Consider the following 13,267-nt stretch of genomic DNA (forward strand, 5'->3'; position numbering starts at 1 on the left):
ATGATCTAGCCCTCGCGGAACCAAGGAACTTTCCTGGAGTATGCTGCGAGCAGTCACAACATCCATTGGGAGCCCAGTGGTCACACTCCCCAACTTAAATTAACAGTTTCACATGCCTGCTAACTGCACTATTTTCAGCAAAAGCAAATTCTGGTGTCAAAACTTTGCGTTCAGTCCCCCATGTTGTGTTGTCTGGCATCTCCTATTGGGACACGATTATGATTGCGCCCACGTTCCGCTACTGGAAGCGGGATAGACGCCTCCACATATGCCAGGGCGTCGGAAGGATTTTCAAAAAAGTGCGCTCTACCTATGTGTTTAATGTGTAATTTTGCGGGGACCATGGGGGTGTACGGGACATGTCTGGTCCTGAGCAGTCTCTTTTCTGGGTCATAAGATCTTCTCATGGCCTGGACCCCTGCCGCAAAGTCTGTGTAAATGTGGATGTTATTGGCCTTGTAGTAAAGCATCCCCAGTTCCCATGACAATTTCAGGATGAGGTCTCTGTAATTAAGAAGTAGTTTTGCAATAATAATGCGGAGAGGAGCTCCAGGTCTGGACATCGGGGCAAGAGTGCGGTGTGCACGCTCAACTAAAAACTGGGTAGTGAACTAAGACGTACAGAATAGAGTTTTCAAACGCTCTTTGACAAATGTATCTATAGGTCCCTTACAGGCCACTATGGATACTCCCACAATGCGCACTTTATTCCGCTGTGAACAGGACTCTAGGTCATCGCATTTCCTTCAGACCATGGCAAGATCTGCTTTCAATGTCGCAATATTACAATCATGTTGGCCCATCCTGTCCTCAACGTCTCCTATTCTGGTGCCAGTTTCGGTAATGCGGCCGCTTTCTTTTTCAAGTGTGGACTTCAGGGATCCAATTGTTGTCACAATGTCATCCAGGACAGCCATGAAACCACTCTGCATTGCCATCATCGGCTGGTCATCTCAGGATCCAGCAGTTGAAAAACCTGGGCTCCCTGGCTGTTCCCGGTCGGCAGGTTCTATGGGTGATGTTTAGGCACTGGTAAAAGAATCCATTGGGCCGCATTTCTTTCTGGCTCACTTAGTCATGTTGTTCTGCCGAGCCACCACATTGTGTAAATCGATACCACCATGTTATGACTTCAGTGGTTGTCCCCTCCAAGCAGTGACTACACAGACTCAATAATATTCCCAACAGGAAATTCCACTTACAGCAAAAAGTACTGTGCAGTCCATTATTCTCTAAAGGAGGGTAGAGAGGCAGACCACTGCACCCCTGTCCCACCGAGCCCAGAGTCAGAAAGAATTTGCCAAGATCTATCAGACTGGGCTCCACCTCACAGGTGCCACGCTGTTTACGGTGTCACTGGGCCTTCCAAGCCACGCACTCTCAGGCCCGAGCAGGCGATTATGACAAGAAGGGGGGGAAGGGGTCAGGCACAACCTATATCGTGAGTGCCACAGTCAGTTGTAAGGAAGCGCAGGCGAGTGCCCCAGCCGGTTGTTAGACCACACTATCTTGGGGGCTAGAAAACCACAGTGCCCTTCCACTGTGGTGACCACACAATGCCTCCAGGGTCACGGGTCTTGCTGTGTATTTAGCAAGCAGTGCCCAATTCTCGCAGCCCCCCGGGGAGCTCTCACCTCGGATGTCGTTAGGAGCTTGGCTGGTTCCCGTGATGTTCATCCACGTATGGCGCCCCGCAGTCAGGCCCACAAGTGCACAAGGAAGCAGGAGCCCCCACCAAAGGACGTGCTGACGTATCGTGTTCACCACCGGAGCGAGCACTGAGGATGTGCAGTGCTCCCGCAGGCATCCAGGCTTGGATGCTGATAGAGATGCCAATGGGGTTCCAGCGTAAGCTGCCAGTTCAGAGAGCTCCACCCCAGAGCAGGCCGCCGCAACCCTGATCCCCAGCAGTGAAGCCTCTGTCTCCCCGGAGGCGCCAGACCGTGGCAAATCCAGCCCTGAGGAGCTCACAGTCAGGCCGCCATTCCCCTTAGCTGCTCAACAGCGGCCCATAAGTATTAAATTCTATTGGCCAGGGATCGGCGCAGATATCAAAGTCTTTGTACAGGCCTGTGATATTTGCCAATGAACCAGCACCCATGTACCACCAGTACCTCTGAATCCATTGCCCATCATTGAGATACCTTTTCTAGGATTGGAATGGATATTATTGGCCCTCTTGAAACTTCTAAGCTAGGAAATAAGTATGTGTTAGTGATTGTGGATTACGCCACGCGATACCCTGAGGTCTTCCTTTGAGAAATAACACAACTGAACAGATATTAAAGCACCTACTTCCTTTCTTCTCACAGGTAGGCTTCCTACGAGAATTTATTTTTTTAAACGTATTTTTAAGATTTTCAGTTTTTCACATACAAAATCCTCCCCCCACCTTCAACTCCCCTTACCTCCCTCTCCCTCCCCCACCCCCGAACAGCTGCCACCATTGTCAATATCAGTCTTTTGAATCCAGTCCGCTTGTACCTTCAGCAGAATAAATCCAATACTCGTGCTCTTTGTGGGCACCAGTTCTCTCGACAGTCTTTATGCAGAAAGTCCAACACCAAATCCCAATCCTTCTTAAACTTTTTGTTCCCCTTGTAAGACATATGTAACCCATTCCAAAGAGACATAATGCCACATGTTCATTAACCAATCCTGTTCTGTAGGGGCCATAGGTTGTTTCCAATTGTGTGCAATTATTGACACAGCAGCTACACTTAGAATCATGTAAGCTTTCTTTTGACTCTTTACAATGCGGACCTCCATTCTATCCCCCAACCCCAACATTACTGCCATATCTCTATGTATTTGGGGACTAAATATCTCTTTCATTGCCTTATTAACACTTCCCCAGTATACCTTCACTTTGGGACACTCCCACCATATATGACCTCCTGTTCCCATTTCCTTTCATCCCGCCAGCATTCCCCTGAAACGTTTGTATAAAATGTATGTCATTTCTACAGAGTAAGATGCCATTGCACCATTATCTTGATACATATTTCACGTATCTTAAGTGCCTGCATCAATTTCGGAATTCCCTTCCAAAACGCCAACCATTGGGTCTCTGCAATGGTAGTGCCTATGACTTTCTCCCATAGATTTGTATACCACCATTCCACTTGACCTGGATCTAGATCCTCTCCAATGATTTTATACAGTGCTCCCACCACATGTTTGTCCCCTGGGTTTGTGGTAATGTACTTCTCGAAGGGGGTAAGATCCCTTATTATAAAGTGTTTAACTCACATTAACCAGTGTCGAAGCTGAGCATACCTCAATCTTTTGTTTTCATTTAGGGAGAATGCGTGTTTACTTTGTTGAAAGGACCTTATCGCTACACCCTCCAACATGTCACCCATCTTTAAACATCCTGCTTCCTCACATGTCTTGAATGCACTCTGTTCTAATCTCTGAGTAAACTAGGGATTGCGAAAAAGAGGTGTAAAGGGAGAGGGAAACTTGGTAATACTTGCCCACTTGACCACAGCGCCCCATACCTGTGTTAGGCAAAGTTTGTATGCAGTACCCTTTGGGAACACTACAACAACTCTGACTACAGGTATAGGAAATCCAATGTTGTACAACGTGTTCACAAAACCTCTATTTGATATTTTGGACTATCTGGGTGTCACAAATACTAATTATGCTGATGACACCCAGATACTCATCCCAATCTCAGGAGACTACGTCGCTGACTCTCTCTATGAATGCCATCTACGAAGTCATCCAAGCCTGGATGATGCAACACGGACTCTGTCTGAATGACGAGAAGACAGAGCTCCTCATTCTCGGCTCTCCTCAAAAACTATCCAAACTGGCCCCCGAGTTCAATTCCTTTATCATTGATGGTAACACTATCAAGGCCTCTAAGGACACTAAAATGTTAGGGATTTACCTCAACTCTACTTTATCCTTGGCCAGACAAACAAATGCAGTATCCTCTGCAGCGGCATACACCTGCAAGCTCATTACAGCTAGCCGCCCTTTCCTATCACCAGCCCAACTGTGTCACACTTGCCAGGACTCTCGTGCTGTCAAAAATTGACTATTGTAATGCCCTCTATTTGGGCACCAACAGATGTAACTTAAACAAGTTACAAATCATCCAAAACAATGCTATTAGAGCAGCTCTCAACATCCCTAGGAACCAACACATCTCAGACACCAGACGTAACTTACGCTGGCTCTCCGTCCCTCAACGAATTTCACTGAAAACACTTGCTCTCACTCATAAATCCTTATCCAACCAAGCACCCTCCTACCTAGCCAACAGATTTGCCCTCCACAACACCAACATACCTCGTAGAACTGCTCAGACTAACTGCCTCTCTATACCCCCCTTCAACCTTCAAAGATCTGGCAGAGCCAGCTTCCCAGTAATGGCGGCGAAACTCTGGAATTCGCTTCCCAACTTGCTAAGATCTGAACCTTCCTTCCACAGATTCAAAAACATGGCCAAAGCCTGGCTAACAGCCCAAGACCCATCACCTACTAGCCAACCAACTCCCATGCACTAGCCACCTGCCTCACCTCATGTATATAGGCTATGACCTTCTGCTCACCTGTGACTGCATTATGTATATATGTTTATACATTTAACTGTAATTTTAAACTGTAATTGTATTACTCCGTCTGCCTTATCATGTTGTAACTAAACTATGCGCCCGGATGCCCTCGGGCCTGGTGCGCTCTATAAATAAAATAAATACAAATACAAACCTTTGGTATAAGCTTGTACTACACAGTTTTGGTAGCGTATTGAGCAGCTAGGCTTATCTCAAGAGGGCAAGAGGGGTTTAAATGCAAAGCACACTGCGCACACAAACAATGTTAAAGATCAGTTGCTTAGTAATTTAATCAGAAGGTGATGCAGCCTGACGCGTGTTTCGAGCGATTGGCTCTTCTACTGAGGCTGCCTATTCATTGTACAATAAAATAATAAAGTACAAAATTATAAACATGGCATGTATGGCAGACCCAAACACCAAACACCAAACAAGGCAGTTAGGTGTTCAAAACCAACCAATACAGAAACATTAAAACCATAGTTTGTCAACAAAGTTGTGCAAGTGAATGCATTTTGACAAGTGAATCAAAAATAAGCAAAAAAGGATATATGGCTCACATGGTGTGAATTTATCCAATTCGGGCATTGCCAGAAGTTGAGGGAATAAAAAGGAAAAAAAATAGAGAATGAGTCAATTAACATTTGGGGACACTGTTGGCCATGCAGTTAGTCAAAATAAGTCAATAATGTTGTAGATTACCTGGAGTCTGGACTACCTTTCACAATCACTAGAGAGAAAGAATGCAATTTAGAAACAGCTGTTAGGGAAACGTGACTAAACATATATTGGAGGGGGTAAGTTGCTTGAGTTTAGATAGAGTGTGAATGGTAACCTGATCACACTTAACCAGTAATTGGTATACGATCCTCTTTATTAACAACGTGGGCTCCACTGCAATTTAAAAATGGGGTGCATTAACGGTGTGTCAACGTGTGAGAAAGTTACTTGCGTAGTCCCTCCGACCACTCTAGGGGTCTACGCGAAAGTGCTTCACTTACCAGCGTCTCTGCTGTGTATGGGGATCAGGAGCCAGCGTGTCCGTCGCTCCCACTGTGTATTATAACAGTGGGGTTGCATAGACGCAGAGCCATGCGCGGCCGTACGTGCAACTATGTCTGCCATCTTGGATGAGTATGCGTGAAAATGAAACGCGTTGAACCACAAGAAGAAGAACAATTTGTGGACAAATTCTAATGGATTAAACTTGAAAACGGGCACCAATAGCAAAACTGTAAAATAGAGACACATAAAAACAGTATTGAAAAACAATTTTTGGTTTGGGGAACTAAATGAAAAATTACTAAAGGCCAGTACATGAATACGAATCCGTATATAGGAGAAAACTTGAATATCCAGCAGCAAAGTTTGAAAATAAAAGAATTATCATCTAAATCGAAATTTGTACCCGTGTTTCCTAAAGAGAATCTCATTGTCACATTTCACCAAGCTGGCCTTAATGACATTCATAAAATGCAAGACACCTCCAAGAGGAAGAATATATGCAAGCATAATTTATTAAATCGAGAGCAAATGGCCTTGCGCAAGTTAGCATCATATGACAATTTAATTAGCAAGGAGGCAGATAAGGGGGGCAATGTAGTGATCATAGACAAAGTGGATTACATTGCCATGGGGATCGAACATCTCAACTCCCCTGGATGCCATGAGATAATGGCATCCAATCCCACACCTCACTTACAACCAAGTGAAAACACTTGTATCTAAATGGCATATCAGAGGTCTGATAACTGATGTTGAGAAACAATTCCTAATTGTCGATGGCCCAATAATGCCCACAACCTATTTTCTACCCAAGATGCACAAAACCTTTATGAAAATACCTGAAGGGAGACCGATCTTGAGTGGTGGCAGTGGCATTTTTGAACCTATCTCTATTTATATATCAATGAATGTCTTGCACCCATGGTAAATACCATTCCTACTTTCATTTGTGATACCATGCACATCTTACACACATTAGACTAGCTTCCAGTGTTGCCAAATTTATTAGTGACGCTTGATGTGAAAGCTTTATACACCTCAATCGACCACCAGCAGGCAGTTGCCAATGTTGATTATATTTTTCGCGAACATTCGGATTAATTTTTCGAAGACATTGAATTGGTTAAAGAATTGCTATTAAGCGCACTCTCTAATAATGTGTTTCTATTCAATAACATCTACTACACACAACTAACAGGTGTAGCGATGGGAGCTAGCTATGCTGCAGCTCTTGCAAACATCTTCATGCATCACTATGAACAGTAGATCGTCTTTTCCAATGTTACATTTTTGCCACATATTTATAAGTGGAAAAGATACATAAACGATGTGATTCTGATTTGGAAAGGTTCTATTAATTGTCTTAATGAATTCATTCTTTATCTCAATACCAACAATTGGGGCATACAATTTACACATACCTTCAGCAATACTAGTATTCATTTTTGGGATTTATCAATCAGCAAATCTGGTGACAAATTTGTTACCAAGACTTACCGGAAATCTACATCAGTTAATGCTATATTGCATGTGACTAGTTATCATAAGAAATCAGTCTCAACCAACATACCTAAAGTTGAATTTGTCCGTGCCAGACAGAACTGTTCATTAAATCAGGACTTCAATACGGAATGTGCTTTAATCCGACACAGATTCCTAGCCAGAGGATATGAAAAAAGCCTACTTGAAAAAGCAGAACGGGAGGTCAAATGTATGAAGAGAAAGGATTTGCTTACTCCAAACGTATGTGCACACAGCACACAGACACAAACTTAAATGTATCTCTAGATACAATGCTGATAGTTCTAGTCTGTACAACATAGTCAAACGACATTGGCATATTTTACAGTTAGACAGACATATTAGTCCATGATTATATGCTTCGCCTAACTTCATCTATACGAAAGCTAACAACCTTAAGAACATCCTCTCACCCTCCTTTATATCTATTCAAAAATACAAACACAATTGGTTACAGCAACCACTCAACAAAGGTTTTCACAAATGTGAGGGATTTGCAATGTGTGCCTTTGCGTATGAAACCTCTAAAATCGCATTTGGCCAACTGGGAACACACAAAATCAACGCTTTTATTAACTGCAACACAAAATTTTGTGTATATTGCATTCTATGTATATGTGGACAGCGCTATATTGGCAGTATCATTCGCCCTTTGAAAATCAGAATAAGGGAGCACTTGTCATCCATTTCTAAGGTTGATTCACAATACCCTTTGTCTGTACATTGGCAAAAAGTTCACCAAATGGATGACAAAGCACAGATCCAATTTGCTGGGATGGCTAAAGTCACCTTACCTCAATGTGGGGGAAACCTTGTCCTGAAACCTAGGCAATTGGAAGCCCGCCTCATCTGCCAATACCGTACTGTCACACAAGGTCTCAATACGGACCATGAACTTTATGTTTTTCTGTGATCATGCATATCATGCGCCTCCAATAACAGGTACTTGTTATCTTTTCAAATATGTATTTCCATTTCATCATTCAATGTTGGCCATCCATTTAGTTCAATTAACCACATTCTAAACTACTAATTTAACGAATGCAGATTGGAAACTGATCAGACATGTTTAATTAGCATTTAGATCATGCATAACACGCCCGTGCCAGTGGACATATCACTAGCACAGCACTGGGTATTGATTTATTTTTGAGTCATCCATATCTTTGGCAATCATATATATGCGGGTCAACTCAATCCGCCCAGACTCATCTAAATTTATGATGTCTTCTCCTACTCCTAGCCAGTTGATACTAAGGATTTTACTTTTCTCCTATATACGGATTCGTATTCATGTACTGGCCTTTAATAATTTTTCATTTAGTTCCCCAAACCAAAAATTGTTTTTCAATACCGTTTTTACGGTCTCTATTTTACAGTTTTGCTATTGGTGCCCATTCTCAAGTTTAATCCATTAGAATTTGTCCACAAATTGTTCTTCTTCTTGTGGTTCAACGCTTTTCATTTTCAAGTATACTCATCCAAAATGACGACATAGTTGCACGTACGGCCACGCACGGCTCTGCGTCTATGCCACCCCAATGTTATAATATACAGTGGGAGCCGGAGACGCGCTGGCTCCTGATCCCCATACACAGCGGAGACGCTGGTAAGTGAAGCACTTTCGCGTAGGCCCCTAGAGTGGTCGGAGGGTCTACGCGAGTACACCTGCCCATCTAGACGGGTTTCAAATTAGCTAATTGGCGTGTCCTTTTTTCTTTCCTTTCCTGACCGAGATGTCTGGCCCCCTGTCGATTTTTACATCCAACTTTTTCTCTCAGTGTCCCTCGGTGAAATGCTTTAATTAATGACTAACTTGCAACTGCATTATACAGGTATGAGATCTTGAATCCTTAAAGCCTGCAACTGAATCAGTATCTAATTGAGCACATTAAGTTTTTCTCACACGTTGACACACCGTTAATGCACACCATTTTTAAATTGCAGTGGAGCCCACGTTATTAAAGGAATGGTTTGGTCAGAAAATATTATTGTTCTTATGGTTCGGCCATGTGTTTTAACCATAATTCGATCGATCGTACAAAAAGTTCCTATGCACCTTACCCGGGTTTTCGTCTCTTGAACTCAAGCGAAATCAGGTAGCAAGCTGCGGCCATCTTGTGATAATCTTATCACTTGCTGCATCGCCCTGGGTGACCTGTGTTTGCGGCACTAAATCAGATCCCCGCTCCTGAGCCTGACATCACTAGATGCGTACCGCCCATTTCACAACGCCAAAGCACGTCTCGTGTCAACATTCTCTGCGCCTCAGCTAATGACGTGTCGCCATGGAAACGGCAGGAAGCCTCTTTCCTCGATAAGTATAAAAAGAGCGTTTCACAACACACAACAGCAGATTTTCTTTTCCATTCCTCTCGCTGTATTTCTTTGAGTATTCTGTGACTCATTTCTGTGCTCTGGTCAGCTACCTTTGTTGCTTGTAGCCCGTGTGAACAGATACCAGTACCACCACTATAAATTATTTGCATTTGTTTACCACAAAACGGCAACAATAATGCCCTACCTGTAGGAGCCCGAGTATTCCGAGGAGGAATTACTGGAAAGAGCAAGCTGCGTAAACGATGGGGCTTTGAACGACAGTTGGGCGGACGTTTCAACAGATGAAGAGCCTGGGCCTAGTCGCATGGACGGTGTTTCCACCTGGTGTACCTGCAATCGGTGCGCGCTAATGCCAACCGAGGAGGAGAACTGCTGCTGCCGCGAAAACTCTGGATGCTTGTCCTACATATCGCAAGGCGATCCACAGCCGCAATGCGTTACCGAGGTGCCAGACTTCACGGCAGCCTGCCTCACACGGTCAGTGTTGAGGATTTTGATGGTGCTTATGCACTAACTTCGCGCAACAGTTCGCCCGCGTAATCCAAGTAACGAGTAAGTAACCATGAAATCTGGTTGTGATGTCAGTTAGGCCACTATTATTTCATGGTTGTCCCCTATATTCTCGTAACTTCAATATATCATTGTCATATCAGTTTAGTCTTGCAATTCTCTAGTAATAGTCGCATAAAAGTCGTTCAATATTGTGCAGTGTCTAGTTAGCATTTGTCCTGGCAAAAATGCCATTGCATACAAGAATTGTCATTGACAACTAAGGTTTAATACACTTATCTTGGTCATTTAAAAACAGTTTGTATCTTTCTCTTTCACAGGTGGTACCAGCTGGTGGCCTATCGTTCGTACACATGGTGGCTCCATGGGAGGCTTGGACACCGCGTTTGACGAGTAATACCCGCCTGTGTCTTTGGTGCCATTAGACAAACTTTCCCCAGTGACAGGGGTCAGTACAGGGGATTTTCCCTCGCTGAGCTACAACCAGACCTTTACAATGTGTAGTATTTTTGTGCCATCAAAATAAGAAACCAAATAAAACACAACACATGTTTTATCAATGGTTGTTTCAGTTTTTAAGTGAATCAAGTGTGTTTCCATTCAGCAGTGTTCCGGTGCCTTGTCTGCACGCCTCCCGGCCCATCCATCCCACCTCCCACTATCAAAGGCAGTTCGCACCAGTGGATGTGCACTGCCATGAGATGCTGTCAGCGGCGTGAACGGCCAAGGTGCCAAACAACATGTACACTTCAAAAGCTATCGTACGCCCAGGGGTCATTGTTCACATGGCCTCCACAGACCCCATGTCTCCAGGCAGGCTCCCCTGAAGCAGACTGTGCCCCTGCAATACACATAAGTGTGTCTCCATTTAGCAGTGTTCCGGTGCCTTGTCTGCACGCATCCCGGGCCCATCCATCCCACCCCCCACTATCAAAGGCAGTTCGCACCAGTGGATGTGCGCTGCCATGGGGTGCTGTCAGGGGCGCGAACAGCCAAGGTGCCAAACAACATGTACACTTCAAAAGCTATCGTACGTCCAGGGGTCATTGTTCACATGGCCTCCACAGACCCCATGTCTCCAGGCAGGCTCCCCTGAAGCAGACTGTGCCCCTGCAATACACATAAGTGTGTCTACATTCAGCAGTGTTCCGGTGCCTTGTCTGCACTCCTCCCGGCCCATCCATCCACCCCCCACTATCAAAGGCAGTTCGCACCAGTGGATGTGCGCTGACATGGGGTGCTGTCAGGGGCGCGAACGGCCAAGGTGCCAAACAACATGTACACTTCAAAAGCTATTTTACGCCCAGGGGTTCATTGTTCACACGGCCTCCTCAGACCCCGTGTCTCCAGGCAGGCTCCCCTTGAAGCAGGTCGCTCCCCTGCAATACTAATACCACGACATATACATGTCATTCATTCACAAACACACCCCTTTTTGTTATTGTTTATAAACCACTTGATATTTACCATGAGAACATCTTGGAGCACTGCAAGTCAACTTGTGAACATGCTACTCTGTGACCGCTTCGAGTGAACTCGTCAATGTGCTACCTGTGAACATCTCCCTGTTCTCCTGCCACTAATTACTCTGCTTGCTGAATCCAGCTGTTTATTGGTCAAGGTAAGGGCATGTATCCTAATCATATCTCCTTCATTTGTACATTTATATCTATTTTGAAGTAACATACTCAGTAGTGCTATGTTAATTCGTATCATTGCTATTGACTTGAGTTTCTTTTGTTATGTTATCGATATATCAATTTTTATCAGTGTCAATTGGCATCGTATTGCATCCTTCGCGGACCGTGCCTATAGTATAAGCATGTTTCCTTTTCATGCACGATGCAACATTCAAGGGACGAGTAACATGTTCTGATTTTCAACACATCAATGAATCGTTTGTGAAATGTATCCCATAATACAGCCGCACACGCTGCACTTGTTTTGCTGTAGTGCCCAAAAGAAAGCGTGCAATGATCAATGTATGGTCCAATTCATTCTTTCTCACATGTTTATGCAAAATAATTTTCTAATAATGTTGACCTTTATTTTGCAGAATTTACAGCAATGACTGCATGTTCTATTTTCGGTTGCCCTTCAAGAGCCATGACAAATCCGAAGGCATTACAATGCATGTATTCCCTAAGACTGTTGATCGAATAAGAGAATGGGTCAGACATTGCGGATATCCACCGGAAGAGCTTGAAAGTAGAGTCAAACAAGTCTTGGAGGACAAGAGGGGTCATCGATACTGCCTCTGCAGAATGCACTTCAACCCAAATATGTACGACACATCCTTGTACGCAAAGAGCAATCAACTGAGAACAACTCGAAAATTGCTCCCAAACGTTATTCTGACTTTATTCGTGAAAATGCCGCCACAGGTGAGTCATGCTTACGGATTTAGCTTTACGCCTGTATTTTCAGTGTAAATGTCACTTATAATACTTTCCATATTTATGTGATTGAATAGCTGTTGAAATAATGACTATTTTGCTAAACATCAGTCCTTGTTTTTTAGAACCCACATAGAAAAATGATTTATGGGGACAGATAACTATACTATATTATGCATTTACATAAGCATAATTTTCTCGTATTCAGTCTCCTTACATGCCACTTTTTAATGTTGGAATTTCTAAATCGAATAATACTTTCCCTTTACAACTCCATGACTATCCACCGAATATGAAGCAACAAGATTCAACATCCATGTCTTGCCTGGAGTCATCAACCACTTTCTTACCTAGCTATTCTGTTCCAGACTGGTTTTATGCACGGAATTCTAGATAATGTGTTCATGTTTTCGCAACGTATCATTGCTTTACACAATGTTTATCGTGGTTTGATATTGATATGTACCTTTGTCATCTTTCCAAATTGTTTGTCCAGTTTCTAATATTTTCATCCTTACTAATGCGAGTACCGTGTTTCAGGGAGATGCTGAAGCGTCCACTACATTTACAACATCCCTCGTAGTAGATCCGGTGCCAGAGGTATGTGTCTTCACAGTTCAATTGGACGAGATAATCTGATCATATTTACATATTGTGTAATTGTTTTACACAATTGTTTCATTCCTACTTTACTATTGATATGTACCTTTGTCGTCTTTCAAAATTGTGTGTCCAGTTTCCAATATTTTCGTCCTTACTAATGCATGTACTGTGTTTCAGGGAGATGCTGCAGCGTCCTCTACAATTACATTATCCCTTGTAGTTGTTCCGGAACCAGACCTTCCAGTTGATCCGGAGCCAGAGGTATGCGTACTGACAGTACCATCTAATGAAAGAAAGTCGGTCTAATTAGATGTGTAATGC

The sequence above is a fragment of the Ambystoma mexicanum genome, chromosome 9 (assembly GCF_040938575.1).
Source record: "Ambystoma mexicanum isolate Mex_15411 chromosome 9, UKY_AmexF1_1, whole genome shotgun sequence".
Lineage (NCBI taxonomy): Eukaryota > Metazoa > Chordata > Amphibia > Caudata > Ambystomatidae > Ambystoma > Ambystoma mexicanum.